We start from the raw sequence: 13119 nt of genomic DNA on the forward strand, positions 1-13119 counted from the left end.
AATGTGAAAGATGACTAAGCTCCACCAGAAAAAAATATTGCCAGAGAACAAACGTAAAATATGAGCAAACAGCCATAAATAAGATTTTAAAAATACCTTCAAAAAAGTGCACTAGTAAGCTATGTCAAGTTTACCAAAAGAGATGAAACATGCACCAGCTGAAAGTGGGAAATAAACGGAAAAGGAAAAAAAAAGCATCGTCCTACAAAATCATGCCTGCATTGGAAACAACACAAAGGAAAATAGAAGCTGCTCAAACATAGCAAGGCCATGAAAGACTAGAGAGAGAGAAAAATAAAAGGAAAATGAGCAAAGAGTTCTAAAAGTTTGCAGACAGCAACCAGGGAACACAGGAAAGAAAAAACAAAGACTTCACACACACACGTGCGCACACACATACACACACACCTATTATAGGTAGCTCCCCAAATTGACTATGTTTGTAAAGATAAGATTTAATAAATATTTTCAGATATAAAAAAAACTAATTATATATGTTAAGGGGATATACTGAGACCCAAGACTTTTTTTCATGTTTTTAAGGATTTTCTTTATTTTTTAATTTAATTTAAATTCAATTAATTAACATATACTGTATTATTAGTTTGAAAGGTAGAGCTCAGTGATTCATCAGTTGTATATAACACCCGGTGCTCATTATATCACATGCCATCCTTAATGCCCATCACCCAGTTACCCCATCCCCTCACCCATCTCCCCTCCAACAACCTTCAGTTTGTTTCCTATGGTTAAGATTCTCATAAGGTTTGTCTCCTGATTTCATCTTATTTTATTTTTCCCTCCCTTCCCTTATGAGCCTCTGTTTGTTTCTTAAATTCCACATATGGGTGAAATCATATGACAATTGTCTTTCTCTGATTGACTTATTTCCCTTAGCATAATACCCTCTAGTTCCAACCACATTGTTGCAAATGGCAAGATTTCATTTTTTGATGGCTGCGTAATATTCCAGTGTGTGTGTGTGTGTGTGTGTGTGTGTGTGTGTGTGTGTACATACATACATATACCACATCTTCTTCATCCATTCATCTGTCAATGGACATCTTGGCTCTTTCCATAGTTTGGCTGTTCTAGACATTGTTACTATAAACATTGTGGTGTAGATGCCCCTTCAGATCACCACATTTGTATCTTTGGGGTAAATACCTAGTAGGGCAATTGCTGGGTTATAGGGTAGGTCTATTTTTAATTTTTTAAGGAACCTCCATATTGTTTTTCAGAGTGACTGTACCAGCTTGCATTCCCACCAGCAGTGTAAGAGGGTTCCCCTTTCTCTGCATCCTTGCCAACATTTGTTGTTTCCTGACTTAATTTTAGGCCATTCTGACTGGTATGAGGCAGTATCTCATTGTAGTTTTGATTTGTATTTCCCTGATGCCAAGTGATGTTGAGAATTTTTTCATATGTGTGTTGGCCATTTGTAAGTCTTCTTTGGAGAAATGTCTGTTCATGAGACCCAAGAATTTTGAAAAAATGAATGCTGAATGGTTAAAGTTTCCAGTCTTTTAAAATAAAGAATATGGTGGGCATGTAAGCATATGATTAAATCATACATATGAGAAAAAATTCCAGAGAAATTCAAAATAATTCATATCAACATTCGATGTTAGAAGACTAAGGAACATGTGGGTACAACATCCGCAGGGAAAGAAAAATTGTAGACCAACTGAATATTGGTCTAACTATAAAGTCAATATCCCTTCATTTGTTCTGAAAATACTAATGAGCACCTACTATCATCATGCGTTCTTGGTGCAGAAAGTATGATGGCAGAGACAAAAATAATAACTAGCAGACAAAAATCCTTGCCTCGTGGAGCTTACATTCTAGTTGAAGGAAAAATAGAGCCATGAATGAGATAAACTTATCAAGTGTATAATATGTGAGGAGGTGATTCATGATAAAATGATCAAAAGAAAAATTAAGCATAGAAAGTACATAGAGATTGTCAAAAACTTTGTCATTTTAGAAAGGATGACCACATAAGGCTTTAATGAGGGGACATGATAAAAAATATGAATGTTATGATGAAAAAAATAACCATTTTAAAGTTCTGCCCAGGCATTTTACAGTATGACAACCTGCTCACACCCAGAGTCTGGACATTGAGGTAAGAAAATGAGCTTAGGATTCCCACCACAAGTTCCCACTTTGCCTTTCCCAGAGCATCTTTTAAAATAACTGCTTAAAGTTAAACCCATGAAAAGTTAGTGATCTTCACCCCAACCACCTTATAAGTAATAAGTGGTTGTTTTTCTGCTCTCTCTCTCTCCTGTACTCATGACCTGAGACAGAGGACTGCTCTGCCCTCAGCTAGTTGTGCCCTTGTTCTGGGATTCTACCAAATAAACCTTGTGCTTTACTTCCTTTGTGTGAGTACATTAAGACTGTGCCTTCAATCAAAATGGCCCTGGGGTTTTCACTTCCCCAAGGCAGGAACTCAGATGCTGAAGGGGCTACCTGCTGACTCCATGTGGGTAGCTTAAGCCTCCTCAGTCAGCAGGTCATAATCTGCATATTCCTAACTTAGCACACCAGCTTCAGGATTTCTAACACACAAATAGCAAGCCTTGTATATATCCAAGGAATGGACATCCCAAGGAAAAAAGAATGGTTAATACCAAGGCCCTGAAGCATGAATGTATCTGGAGGGTCCAGAGAACAAGGAGGTGAATATGGCTGGAACAGAGTGGGAAGGAAGCAACCAGAAGATGAAGTCAGGAAGGGAGTGTGGAAAGAGGTGCCTCATTTTGGCTATTTTAAGGATTTAAAGTTTTACTATGATTGAGATGGAAGTCATTGGAGTATCTTAAGAAGATGAGTGGCATGATCTCTGATACATTTTAATACCCTTGCTCTGTCTTCTGAATTAAAAAAGAAGTTTGAAAGAGAACGCAGTCGGTTTATTTAGGAGGATATTAAATAAAACAAGTTAAGGCTGATGGTAGCTTGAACCCAGACGGTAGCAGTATAAGCAGTAAGACTCAAGAAAACTTGCTATAAACTAGGCGTAGGATTCAAAAATAAGAGAGAAGCCCTTATTCATTGCTGGTGGGAATACAAAATGCTACAGCTACTTTGAAAGACAGTTTGGCAGTTTTTTTTTTATTTATTTATTTTTTTAAGATTTTGTTTATTTATTTGATAGAGACAGAGAGAGCATGCAGAAGTAGGCAGAGCAGCAAGCAGAGGGAGAGGGAGAGGGAGAAGAAGGCTCTCCGCTGAGCAGAGGGCTCAATCCCAGGGCTCGATCCCAGGACCCTGGGATCATGACCTGAGCCAAAGGGAAATGCTTAATGACTGAGCCACCCACGTGCCCCTGGTAGTTTTTTACATAACTGAACATACTCTTTCCATATGATCCATCAATCTTGCTCTCTGATATTTACCAAAAAGAGTTGAAAACTTATGTTTACAGAAAAACCTGCACATGGATGTTTATAGCAGCTTTATTTATAACTTCCAAAACCTGGAAGCAACCGAAATGTCCTACAGTGAATGGATAAACAAACTGTGGTATATCCAAACAATGGAATATTATTTAACACTAAAAAGAAATGAGCTATCAAGCCATGAAAAGACATGGAGTAAACTTAAATGCATATTACTAAGTGAAAGAAGCCAATCTAAAAAAGGCTACATACTGTGTGTTTCCAACCATACGACATTCAGGAAAAAGAAAAACTATGGAAACAGTAAAAAGATCACTGATTATCAGGGGAGAGAGAGAGAGAGAGATGAGTAACAGAACACAGAACATTTTTAGAGCAGTAAAACTAAAATTTATGTTGCTATAATTGTGGATACATGTCATATACATTTGTCCAAACTCACAGAATGCACACCACCAAGAGTGAACTCTAGTGTAAACTATAAACTGAGTGATAGTGATATGTCAATGTAGGTTCATAGATTGTAACAAACATACCACTCCAGTGGGATATGTTGATAGTGGGGAAAGCTATACATGAGTAGGGGTAGGCTTTATGGGAAATCTCTGAACCTTCTGTTCAATTTTGCCAGGAATCTAAAACTGTCTAAAAAATAAAGTCTACTAAAAAAATAGAGAGGAATCAAAAATGACTCCATGTGTTTTTTGTTCTAAGCCACTGAATAATAATGGAATTGTCATTTACTGCAGAAATTGTGAGAGAAATAGAGTTGAGGTTTGGTACAGGGAAGATGAGAAGCCCACTTTGGACATTGTACAATTTAGGATACCCATTGGAAGTCCAAACAAGGAAGCTAAATAGGTGTTTGGTTCAAAACACCTTTTGAACATGCACATAATCACATAATTTGTATGATCCTTTAAAAAAAAAGCATTAGAAGGCAAATTTTAGCAAACAAGATGAATAAAAAATCTTTGGGAAAGACATCCAGGATTATCTTTGAATCCATACATGTAGAGGGCTAAAGTTAAGACAATTGTAATACAAAACATCAACTGAATAGAATGAAAATGTTAGGAACCTAAAAATGTAGAAATGGTAAATATGCAAAGGAAGGAAGGCAGGAGAAGAGAGTGTGGGAGACAATTTAGGAAGGTTCATTTCCTCATCTTTGTAACCAAGCTCTCAAAATTATATAATTTAAAGTGGACAAATCAAATTGTAAAGATGGAATCATATTAAGATCTCCAAACTTAGATACTAGACTATTAAGAAAAAAAACATTACCTTATTAAGAAGCAGTAATCAATCATAGCAGATACTACCAGTGCACTACCCATTTCCCTTCACTCTCACTACTTCAGAATGTGTCTCCACACATTACAACTGCCAGCATTTGATTTTTTTTTTTTAATGAGGACTTGGCTTCCTATTTCAAGGAAAACATTTTGTCCAACCCAAATGGCAGCCTAGAAGTGCCAGAAAATTAACACCCCTTTGGATCAGCTTTCAACCAAAGACTCTCCCCCACAGGTTGGATAACAATGAGACACAAACCTGTGCTCTATATGGGCTGCTCAAGATTCTCCAGCAACGCACAGTGGTAGCAGGAATTTTCTTCCCCCAGACTCCTACCTTTCTTCTCTGATAAACATAGACTAGAATTCTTGAATCTGGGTCTAATTCTGATGGAAAACAAACTAAGACAGTTGGTGCGAGAATTGGTTCCAGGAGGCAAATACTCATGATGAGATTATGAGACTGTATCACTTACCAACCAGAAAACAACAAGGATGCTATATATATATATATATATATATATATATATATATATATATATTTGTGGTAAGAGGTGCTAACACCAGGTGTGCTTTAGCTAGCATCAATCTTACGATTACACAGGTTAACTGTGGTGAATTTGGTATGACAAAAACAGAATGGATGGTCCACTAATGCAGTATCTCCAGCATTCAGTAGATAAGAAGCCAGTGCTTACTGAAAGTACTGGGGAGTTGGTTATTGTTAAACACAATTGAAACACTGAGGAAAGAAATGAAAGTTCACATCAGCCAATTACCAAATGAAGACATGATGGAAAAGCCAAAAGGCTTTTATAGCGGTATTTAAGGAGTCTCTCATATTTTGCAGCTGAAGGGAAGATTTGGCTGAAAATCAGAACTGAGATCTGATTTAAAGTAGCTGAATTATAATTAAGGATAAATTCACAGCCCTGAAAAAATTACCATGTTAAAGCAAGGCCTGATAGGCCAGTGGGAATCTAAGACCTGGTTAGGAACAGATAGGTCAATACCCATGAAAAGTTGAATCCCCAGATTCTCCAAAACTTTCTAGTTCTGCAGAAGTTGTCTAATCCCCCCCCACCCACACTTATTGCTAGCTCCCCTCTGCTAGCTGATTTCCTTTACTTAGACACCATGAAGAGTTACAGAATTTTCATTTGAGGTAAATATATCACAAGATTATCATTGCTATCCTCAAGATTTGTCCCCACCTCCTTATATGGCTGGGGGGTTAATAACAAGCCATGTCTTAGATGGTTTGAGAGAATTCTGCCTTTGCTTCAAGATGGTAGGGTTATCATTGAAACAGTATAGGCAAATATTTATTGGTAGTTACCAGGAAAACATGATTGGAAATAGACCTTGAAGATGCTGAACAAGTAGAGAGGGAGAACATATGGCTGGGTAAAGGAGAGTTTCTTGACATAAGGGCGCTCTCTTATGATTCAAGATTTACAATTCAGACAGGTATACATGGAGCCAAATCTGAAATTCATTGCAAGGATGACCCCTTGAAGCTTGAATCAAACAATGAGTTGGAGTTGCCAAAACTACCTTGGCAGAGTATTTAGGAAATAATCTAAAGACTAAAGTGGTTAGGTATTCTAACATTGATTTAATACATTAGAATAGAGAACAAAATAGTTGGCTATATTCTCAAGAGGGCCTAGAAGACATTCCTTTCACCAAAATAATGAGAGATTTGTTTGTGAGATCAGCATTGCTAGGAAACCCAATGATGCATTTTCTTTGTAAACAAATATTGGCAGGATCTGAGGATGCTATGGAATTAGCTTCCTAGCTGCAATGGGGATAATAGAATTCTAGAATAGGAGAAGCCAGAAGGAAACACTTACTCATCTTTATTTTTTTTTTGAAGATTTTATTTATTTATTTGACAGAGAGAGAGACAGCGAGAGAGGGAATACAAGCAGGCGGAGTAGGAGAGGGAGAACATAATTACCACAAAGGACAGAAGAAACAGAATGGCAAATTGTTATTTTTAAGGACAAGATAGATACATAGCCAAATAAGGTGGTTTTTGACTCACAAATAAAATAAATTTTAAAAAGCATGAGCCAAAGCCTGATGTCAGCCCTGCATACCATATGTAGCCTAGTTATATTTCTGTTACAGAACTGAACTCTTTCTAAGACCCAGAGACCATTAACTAAAAGGGGAGGCAGATGATCTTGAGGAGGATCTTATATTTCTACAAATATATGTTGTGAAATTTCTACAATTATTTCTCTAAAGGGACTAATGGCCATTTATATGAGTAATTGGACACTGGAGGAATAGAAACAGCTCTGTATGTGGAGGACTGTTAGATACAGGGTCTGAACTGACAATGACCTCATTACTAAAGAAAGGGGCATACAGATGCCAGAATATAAATGAGATCCTGGTCTGATTCATCTCAGAGTGGGTGGAATGGCCTGGGGACCCACCCTGTGTTTATTTCATTACTTATCAAAAGCTTAATAAGGATACTTACTAAATTTAACACTCAATTGGACTCTCATACTGTTTTCCTGAACTGTAATAGAAAAGACATCATAACCAGGAAAGACTATGTACAAATTCCCAAAACCACCTCTTTCTTCACTGGCCAAAACAGTAAATCAGAAACAGTGCCATGTTTCGGGCATAATGGCAGTGGTTTAGTGTCATCCTCAAAGACTTAAAGGATGCAGGGTGACAGCACACATTGTTTATCTATCTGATTTGCCAATTTTGTTTTTTGCAGCAAACCCAACTGGATCATAATGCGTAACGGTGGATACTATAAACTTAATAACCCTGGTTGCGTCTGATGTGGTAGATCTTACTATGGATTAAATTGTGTGTGATTACCAATATTTGATCATTGTTACCTACAAATATATTTATTTTATTTGAATCAAACTAACATGGCACATCAACACAGTATCTGATACTTAGCACACAGTTATTGATCTGACAAATTCATTTCATTTTCATCTTCTAACAACAAAAAGGATCAGAATCAGTTTGTATCCCCTTTGGTTGGATAGAGCATATAGACATGGTCTTACCAGGACTTCTATTTTTTTTTTGTCATAATATAGTCTGCAGAATGCTTGATTGTCTTTGAATATTACAGAACATTATGCTGGTCCATTATATTTGTGAAGTCATGGTAAATGGGCCTGGAGAGCAAGAAGTGCAATTACATTGGATACTCTGGTTGGATTTATTCATGCTAGAGGGTGAGTGATAAATCCTACAATAAATTATTTAGGCACCAGCCACATTGGTGAAGTTCTTAGGGGTCCGATGATCTGGAAAATGCCAGAGCATCATTTTTAAGAAAAAAGGAAAAGTGATTATATCTCCTACCACTACAAAGGAAGCACAGTACTTGATTGTCTCTTTCAGATTTTAGAGACAGGATATACCACACTTAGGAATCCTAATTGGGTCCATGTACTGGGTTACTCAGAAGACTATCAGGCTGTGGTCCAAAACTCTTCTCAAGTGGCCTATATGACCTGGCAGATACTATATTACTACAAGTATCTGTGACAGGTTATAAATACTGTGTGAAATCTCTGGCAAACCTTAACAGAGTCAGAGCACAAATCTCTAAGGTTCTGGAACACAGGCATAGTTTCTGCAGCAGAAAACTTTAAAACAATATTTTTAAAGCAATGCCTGGCACACTGTTGGACCCTGGTAAAACTGAGTGCATTACCACAGGACACCAAATAATCATGCAAACAAAATTGTCCAGAGCTAGCTAGTATTGTCAGACTCACTAAGTCAAAAAGTCAGGTGGGCACAGCATTAATCCACTGTGACACACACATGTCCAGAGGGCACAGGACATTTATACATATAGGTGGTATAGACTTTCATGTCACCTATTTTTGCTATAATTACCTCTTTCACTCAGCTCACTCTTATGGCCTTGTGGGGTGACCAAAGAGGAAAACCTGGGGTTAGTTTATGGATGGGCCATTTTGATATGTAGTTGTGAGTTCAGAATGGGCCTTTGTTAACACTACAGCCTCATGCAAAAGTGGCTTTGAAAGACTGATGAAAGAAAACCCCTACTGGGCAGAGCTAAAGCATCAAAGCTCTCATCATCAAGTTGTTCTGTAGAAAGAAGTAGCCTGAGTAAGGAACATACATGGACTCATAGGTAGTGACAAATGACTTGTTTGGCTGGTCAGGGTCCTGAAAAGAGCAAGATTAGGAGATGGAAGGAAAAGATGTTAGAGCAAGAAGTATATGGATGGTCCTTCAAGGGTGAATGCAAAGTGTGTGGGTCTTATGTCTTCCAACCTGAGAGCAGTCACAGCAGTGGGGGCACTGAATAATCAGTTAGCTTCATCCAGTGGATATCAGCCAGCCTCTGTCCTCAGCTACCCCAGTGCATGGAGAAGCTATGGTGGCATGGGTGGACTTAATGCATGGACTCTATAGCATGGAATCCCTTGTCATCACCGTTCACATCATTTCTGTTGCTACTGAATGTTCAACCTGACAGATGTTGAGCCTATGATATGGTATCCTCTTTTCAAGAAGAGTAATCACTTGGCAGCAAACTGATTTCACTAGGCCATTTTTGCCTGGATTGAGCGTCTTTCATAATCCCTGGGGGTAATAAGTATTTTGGGTATGGATTTGTACTGTTTATTCTGAGTGCCTTGGCAAGTACTACTATCCACAGGCTACTAAGTTATTGTCATGGGATTTTGCAGAATATTGTTTCAGACCAATAGACTTAAAGCAACAAGAAAGTGTAACACTTGCCACATGAGCAGAGGTTCCACTGGTTCTTCCATGTACTTTATCACCTACTTGCTGACATCTACCTGGAAAATTGGGATGTATCCTTCACCTTAAGCTAAGATGCCAGCTTAGAGATGGCACCCTCTGGGTCTCAAGTGATGTCCTTCAATATTTGATGCATACTTTAACCAACAGTCATAATATGATATTGGTTCTGCAGTAGGTAAATAAGGCCCAGAATCCAAGAAGTAGAAGTAGGGGTGACCTCAATCATCATCACTTAGTGACCTTCTTGGGGCATGTGTTCTTCCTGTGCCTACAGGTTCAGGTTTTACTGGACTACAGATCTAATTTCAGGGGCAATAAGATGCTCTTGCCAGGAGAATCGGAGGGATGTTCTTTCCAGAGATCCAGTAAGAATCCTACTCTGTCTCCCACCAAATGTTTCTTTATGCTATCACACTAGCAGACAAAGAAAAGAGTTATTATAATTGGTAGGGGTAGTTCACCTCTATATACATAAGATAATGTTGCTTTTAGATAGTGGTGATAGGGAGCAGGGAAGTATGGGATTAAAGAAATTTCTGGAGACACCTTTTGTTGCCCCCAAGCCCTGTCCATGTAAAGGGACAATTGCAAAAACAGGCTAAGAAAGGCATCATAACTAGGGGACAAGCAGAAGTGCTGATGGGCAAATCTAGAGCAAGTGGTAGAGATAGGAGGTTATGTATATCAATTAAGACTCTAGGATCAGCTTTAGCAGTAGGGGCTAGAGCTTGCCCTAGTAAACCCTCTTTCATAAGTTTTCCTCTTTTTAGAAATTGAGATAGTCCACCATCTCAAATAATTGCCAACTGGTAATTGGCATTGGACATGAGTGGATCTAAGTGGTGTAGGGAAAAGGCTCTAGCAGATGCTGTGAATACCCTACCCATATTTCTGTGCCCTTCCCCTGCAGAGAACAATAGCTTAAATTCCATTTCTAGCACCTGTATTTCTTTGTTCTAGGCTTTCTCAACTATTGATGTTGTTGCTTCCTCTGACTATAAAAAAAAAAAAAAGCCAGAAGTGCAAGGAAATTAACACCCCCGGCAAGTTACTGATGTGGATTTGTATATAATCACCCCAGAATCCTTAACTTCAGATAAGATGATTCTGAATATAATGTTTTACACTGGTCCTAAGAATTTACCTGGCAGGATTTCACCTGAGTCATCCCTGGTGGGAACTAGTTGGATAATGTCACTTCACTTTCTTTCTTCTGTGCTACACTTTCCTATCTTCACTTCCCAAATAAATGACCTGACACTTGAATCTTTCTCTCAAGATCTGCTTCTGAGAGAACCTAAACAAAAACACTAGTCTCATAATCTTGTAATTGCTCATTGTGGGGATTCAATAGTTGCTGTGTAAATCAATGAAATAGCAAGAATTTATATAAAGTTGTGGTTATAAAAATAACATTAAAAAGAGCAATAATGGGACATAATTCTAAATTATCAAGGGACACACACACAAATAGCAGAGAACTATATGTTATATAGTTAACATAGTAAAAGATTTTGAAAAGGAAGAGTAAAAGCAGAAAGTATCATCTAAACTGTGAGACACAATTAAGACCAAATATATATTTTATACCAAGAAATGAAAATAAAATTACCTATTTAAATACAAAGAATGTCATATTGGATTACAAAGGCAAAGCATTGGACTATAACTTGACTTAAAAAGGTTGAACAATTGGGGTACCTTGGTGGCTCAATTGGTTAAGCAGCTGCCTTCACTTCCGGTCATGATCCCAGGGTCCTGGGATGGAGCCCCACATGGAGCCCCATGTCCCATGTTGGGCTCCCTGCTTGGTGGGGAGTCTCCTTCTACTTCTCCCTCTGCCTGCTGCTCAGCCTACTTGTGCTCTCTCTCTATCTCCCTGTCAAATAAATAAATAAAATATTTTTTAAAAAAATATGTTGAACAACAGAAGGATGGGCAATTTTACAACTGAAAAAATGTAGATGAAGGAATGGACTGAAATCTTAATATTACTCAAGGATGAGGTAAAAAAAAGAAAGAAAAAAAAAGACTGATTTATAGATGGAGTTTATTTGTTCTAATGGAGATGAAGTTTTAAATATATACTTAGTTCAGAATATATTGTCACTGTCAACATAGAAAAACTATGGGAGAAATAAATAGCAATATATTACTAATTTAATATATTTTCCTTGGTGCTTGACATGGAAGCATGCAAGGAGCAACACATAAAACTTAACACCTTATTTAGTTATTTTGATGTCACTGAATTCTAATTCTTGAAAAGATAGACTGCATTCTTTTCTCAAGTTTATGGTGTACAATTGAATGCATATGATGTTCTGTAGGAAATTGAAAAGGGAAAATATCCAAAATGAGTTTAGAATTTAAATGATCTAAAAGAGATTAGAACTGGGGAGGCTTTTTTTCATAAATCCTCATAGAAAAGATGCTTTTAATAATGATGAAAGCCAGAAACCATAAGCATTTTTTAATGACAATACATAGGATAGAAAACATTTTATCAGGCAAAAATAAAGTAAAAATTCGAACAAAAGTTTGGATAAAAAGTTTGTGGGACATATTTCAAGTGAAGTTTTTTGCTTCCTTAATGTATAGTTAATAAAATATAATAAGAAAGCACCAGCCCATTAAAATAATCAGCAAACCAAAATTTCACAGAAGAGCAAAGACAGACAGCCATAAAACATAAAAAAAAAATACAAAACTTGATCTCACTCATACAAAAATGAAGCCACAACAATACATCATTTTTCACCTATGGGATTGAGAAACAGCAAAAACATTTGGTAACAGTGTAATGGCAAGGAGTGTGCATTTTCCTTTATCGCTGGCTACAGTATAAACTGTTACCTCTCGATTGGAGGGCAAAATGACAACAGATATCAAATGGCCATACTTTCTGACCCAGAAATTCAATTTTTTAGCAATTTATTCTATAAAGAGGCTCACATATGATTACAAAATGTTTAAAAATGAGATTCGTTGCAACTTGTTTTCCCTAACAACAGAAGATTGTAAGACCTATCAAAGGTAACTAGTCAAATATATTATGTTGTATTCCTATAATGGAGCCCTCCTTATTACAATGAATGAGAAATTATTATCAAAGTTAATAATGAGAAATCTCCAATTATTGTTAAGTGAAACACACAAGTAGCAGGTCAGGACAAAATGCCCTACTATCTAAATAGTTAATATATGTTTACTCATTCAGTTATTCAAAAATATTTACTGACATATACTCTTTCTAGGGTCCGGGAATATAATGGTAAATGAGACAATCTGAGTTCTGAGTTCATATTCTATGGTGGGCAGAACGACAGGTGACTTAAAAGAAAAAAGAAAAGATTGATGACTTTATTTCATTTCAGGCAGGGTAAGTGTTTTGAAGATTAATAACAAAGAGTAAATGAAAAAAGTGCAGAAATGGAGAATGGAGGGTGCTCTTTTAAATCAGATGATCAGTGATATCCACTCTGAAGAGGTGACATATCAGCAGATTCCTCAATAAAGTGGAGGAGCTGATCATGTGGATGCCTATAAATACATGAAAAAGGAAAAAAGTGACTTTGGGCAGGTGAACTGGCCTTGCT

Source organism: Callorhinus ursinus, unplaced genomic scaffold (assembly GCF_003265705.2).
Source record: "Callorhinus ursinus isolate GAN/ISIS: 27379988/994484 unplaced genomic scaffold, GSC_fseal_2.0 scaffold4, whole genome shotgun sequence".
NCBI lineage: Eukaryota > Metazoa > Chordata > Mammalia > Carnivora > Otariidae > Callorhinus > Callorhinus ursinus.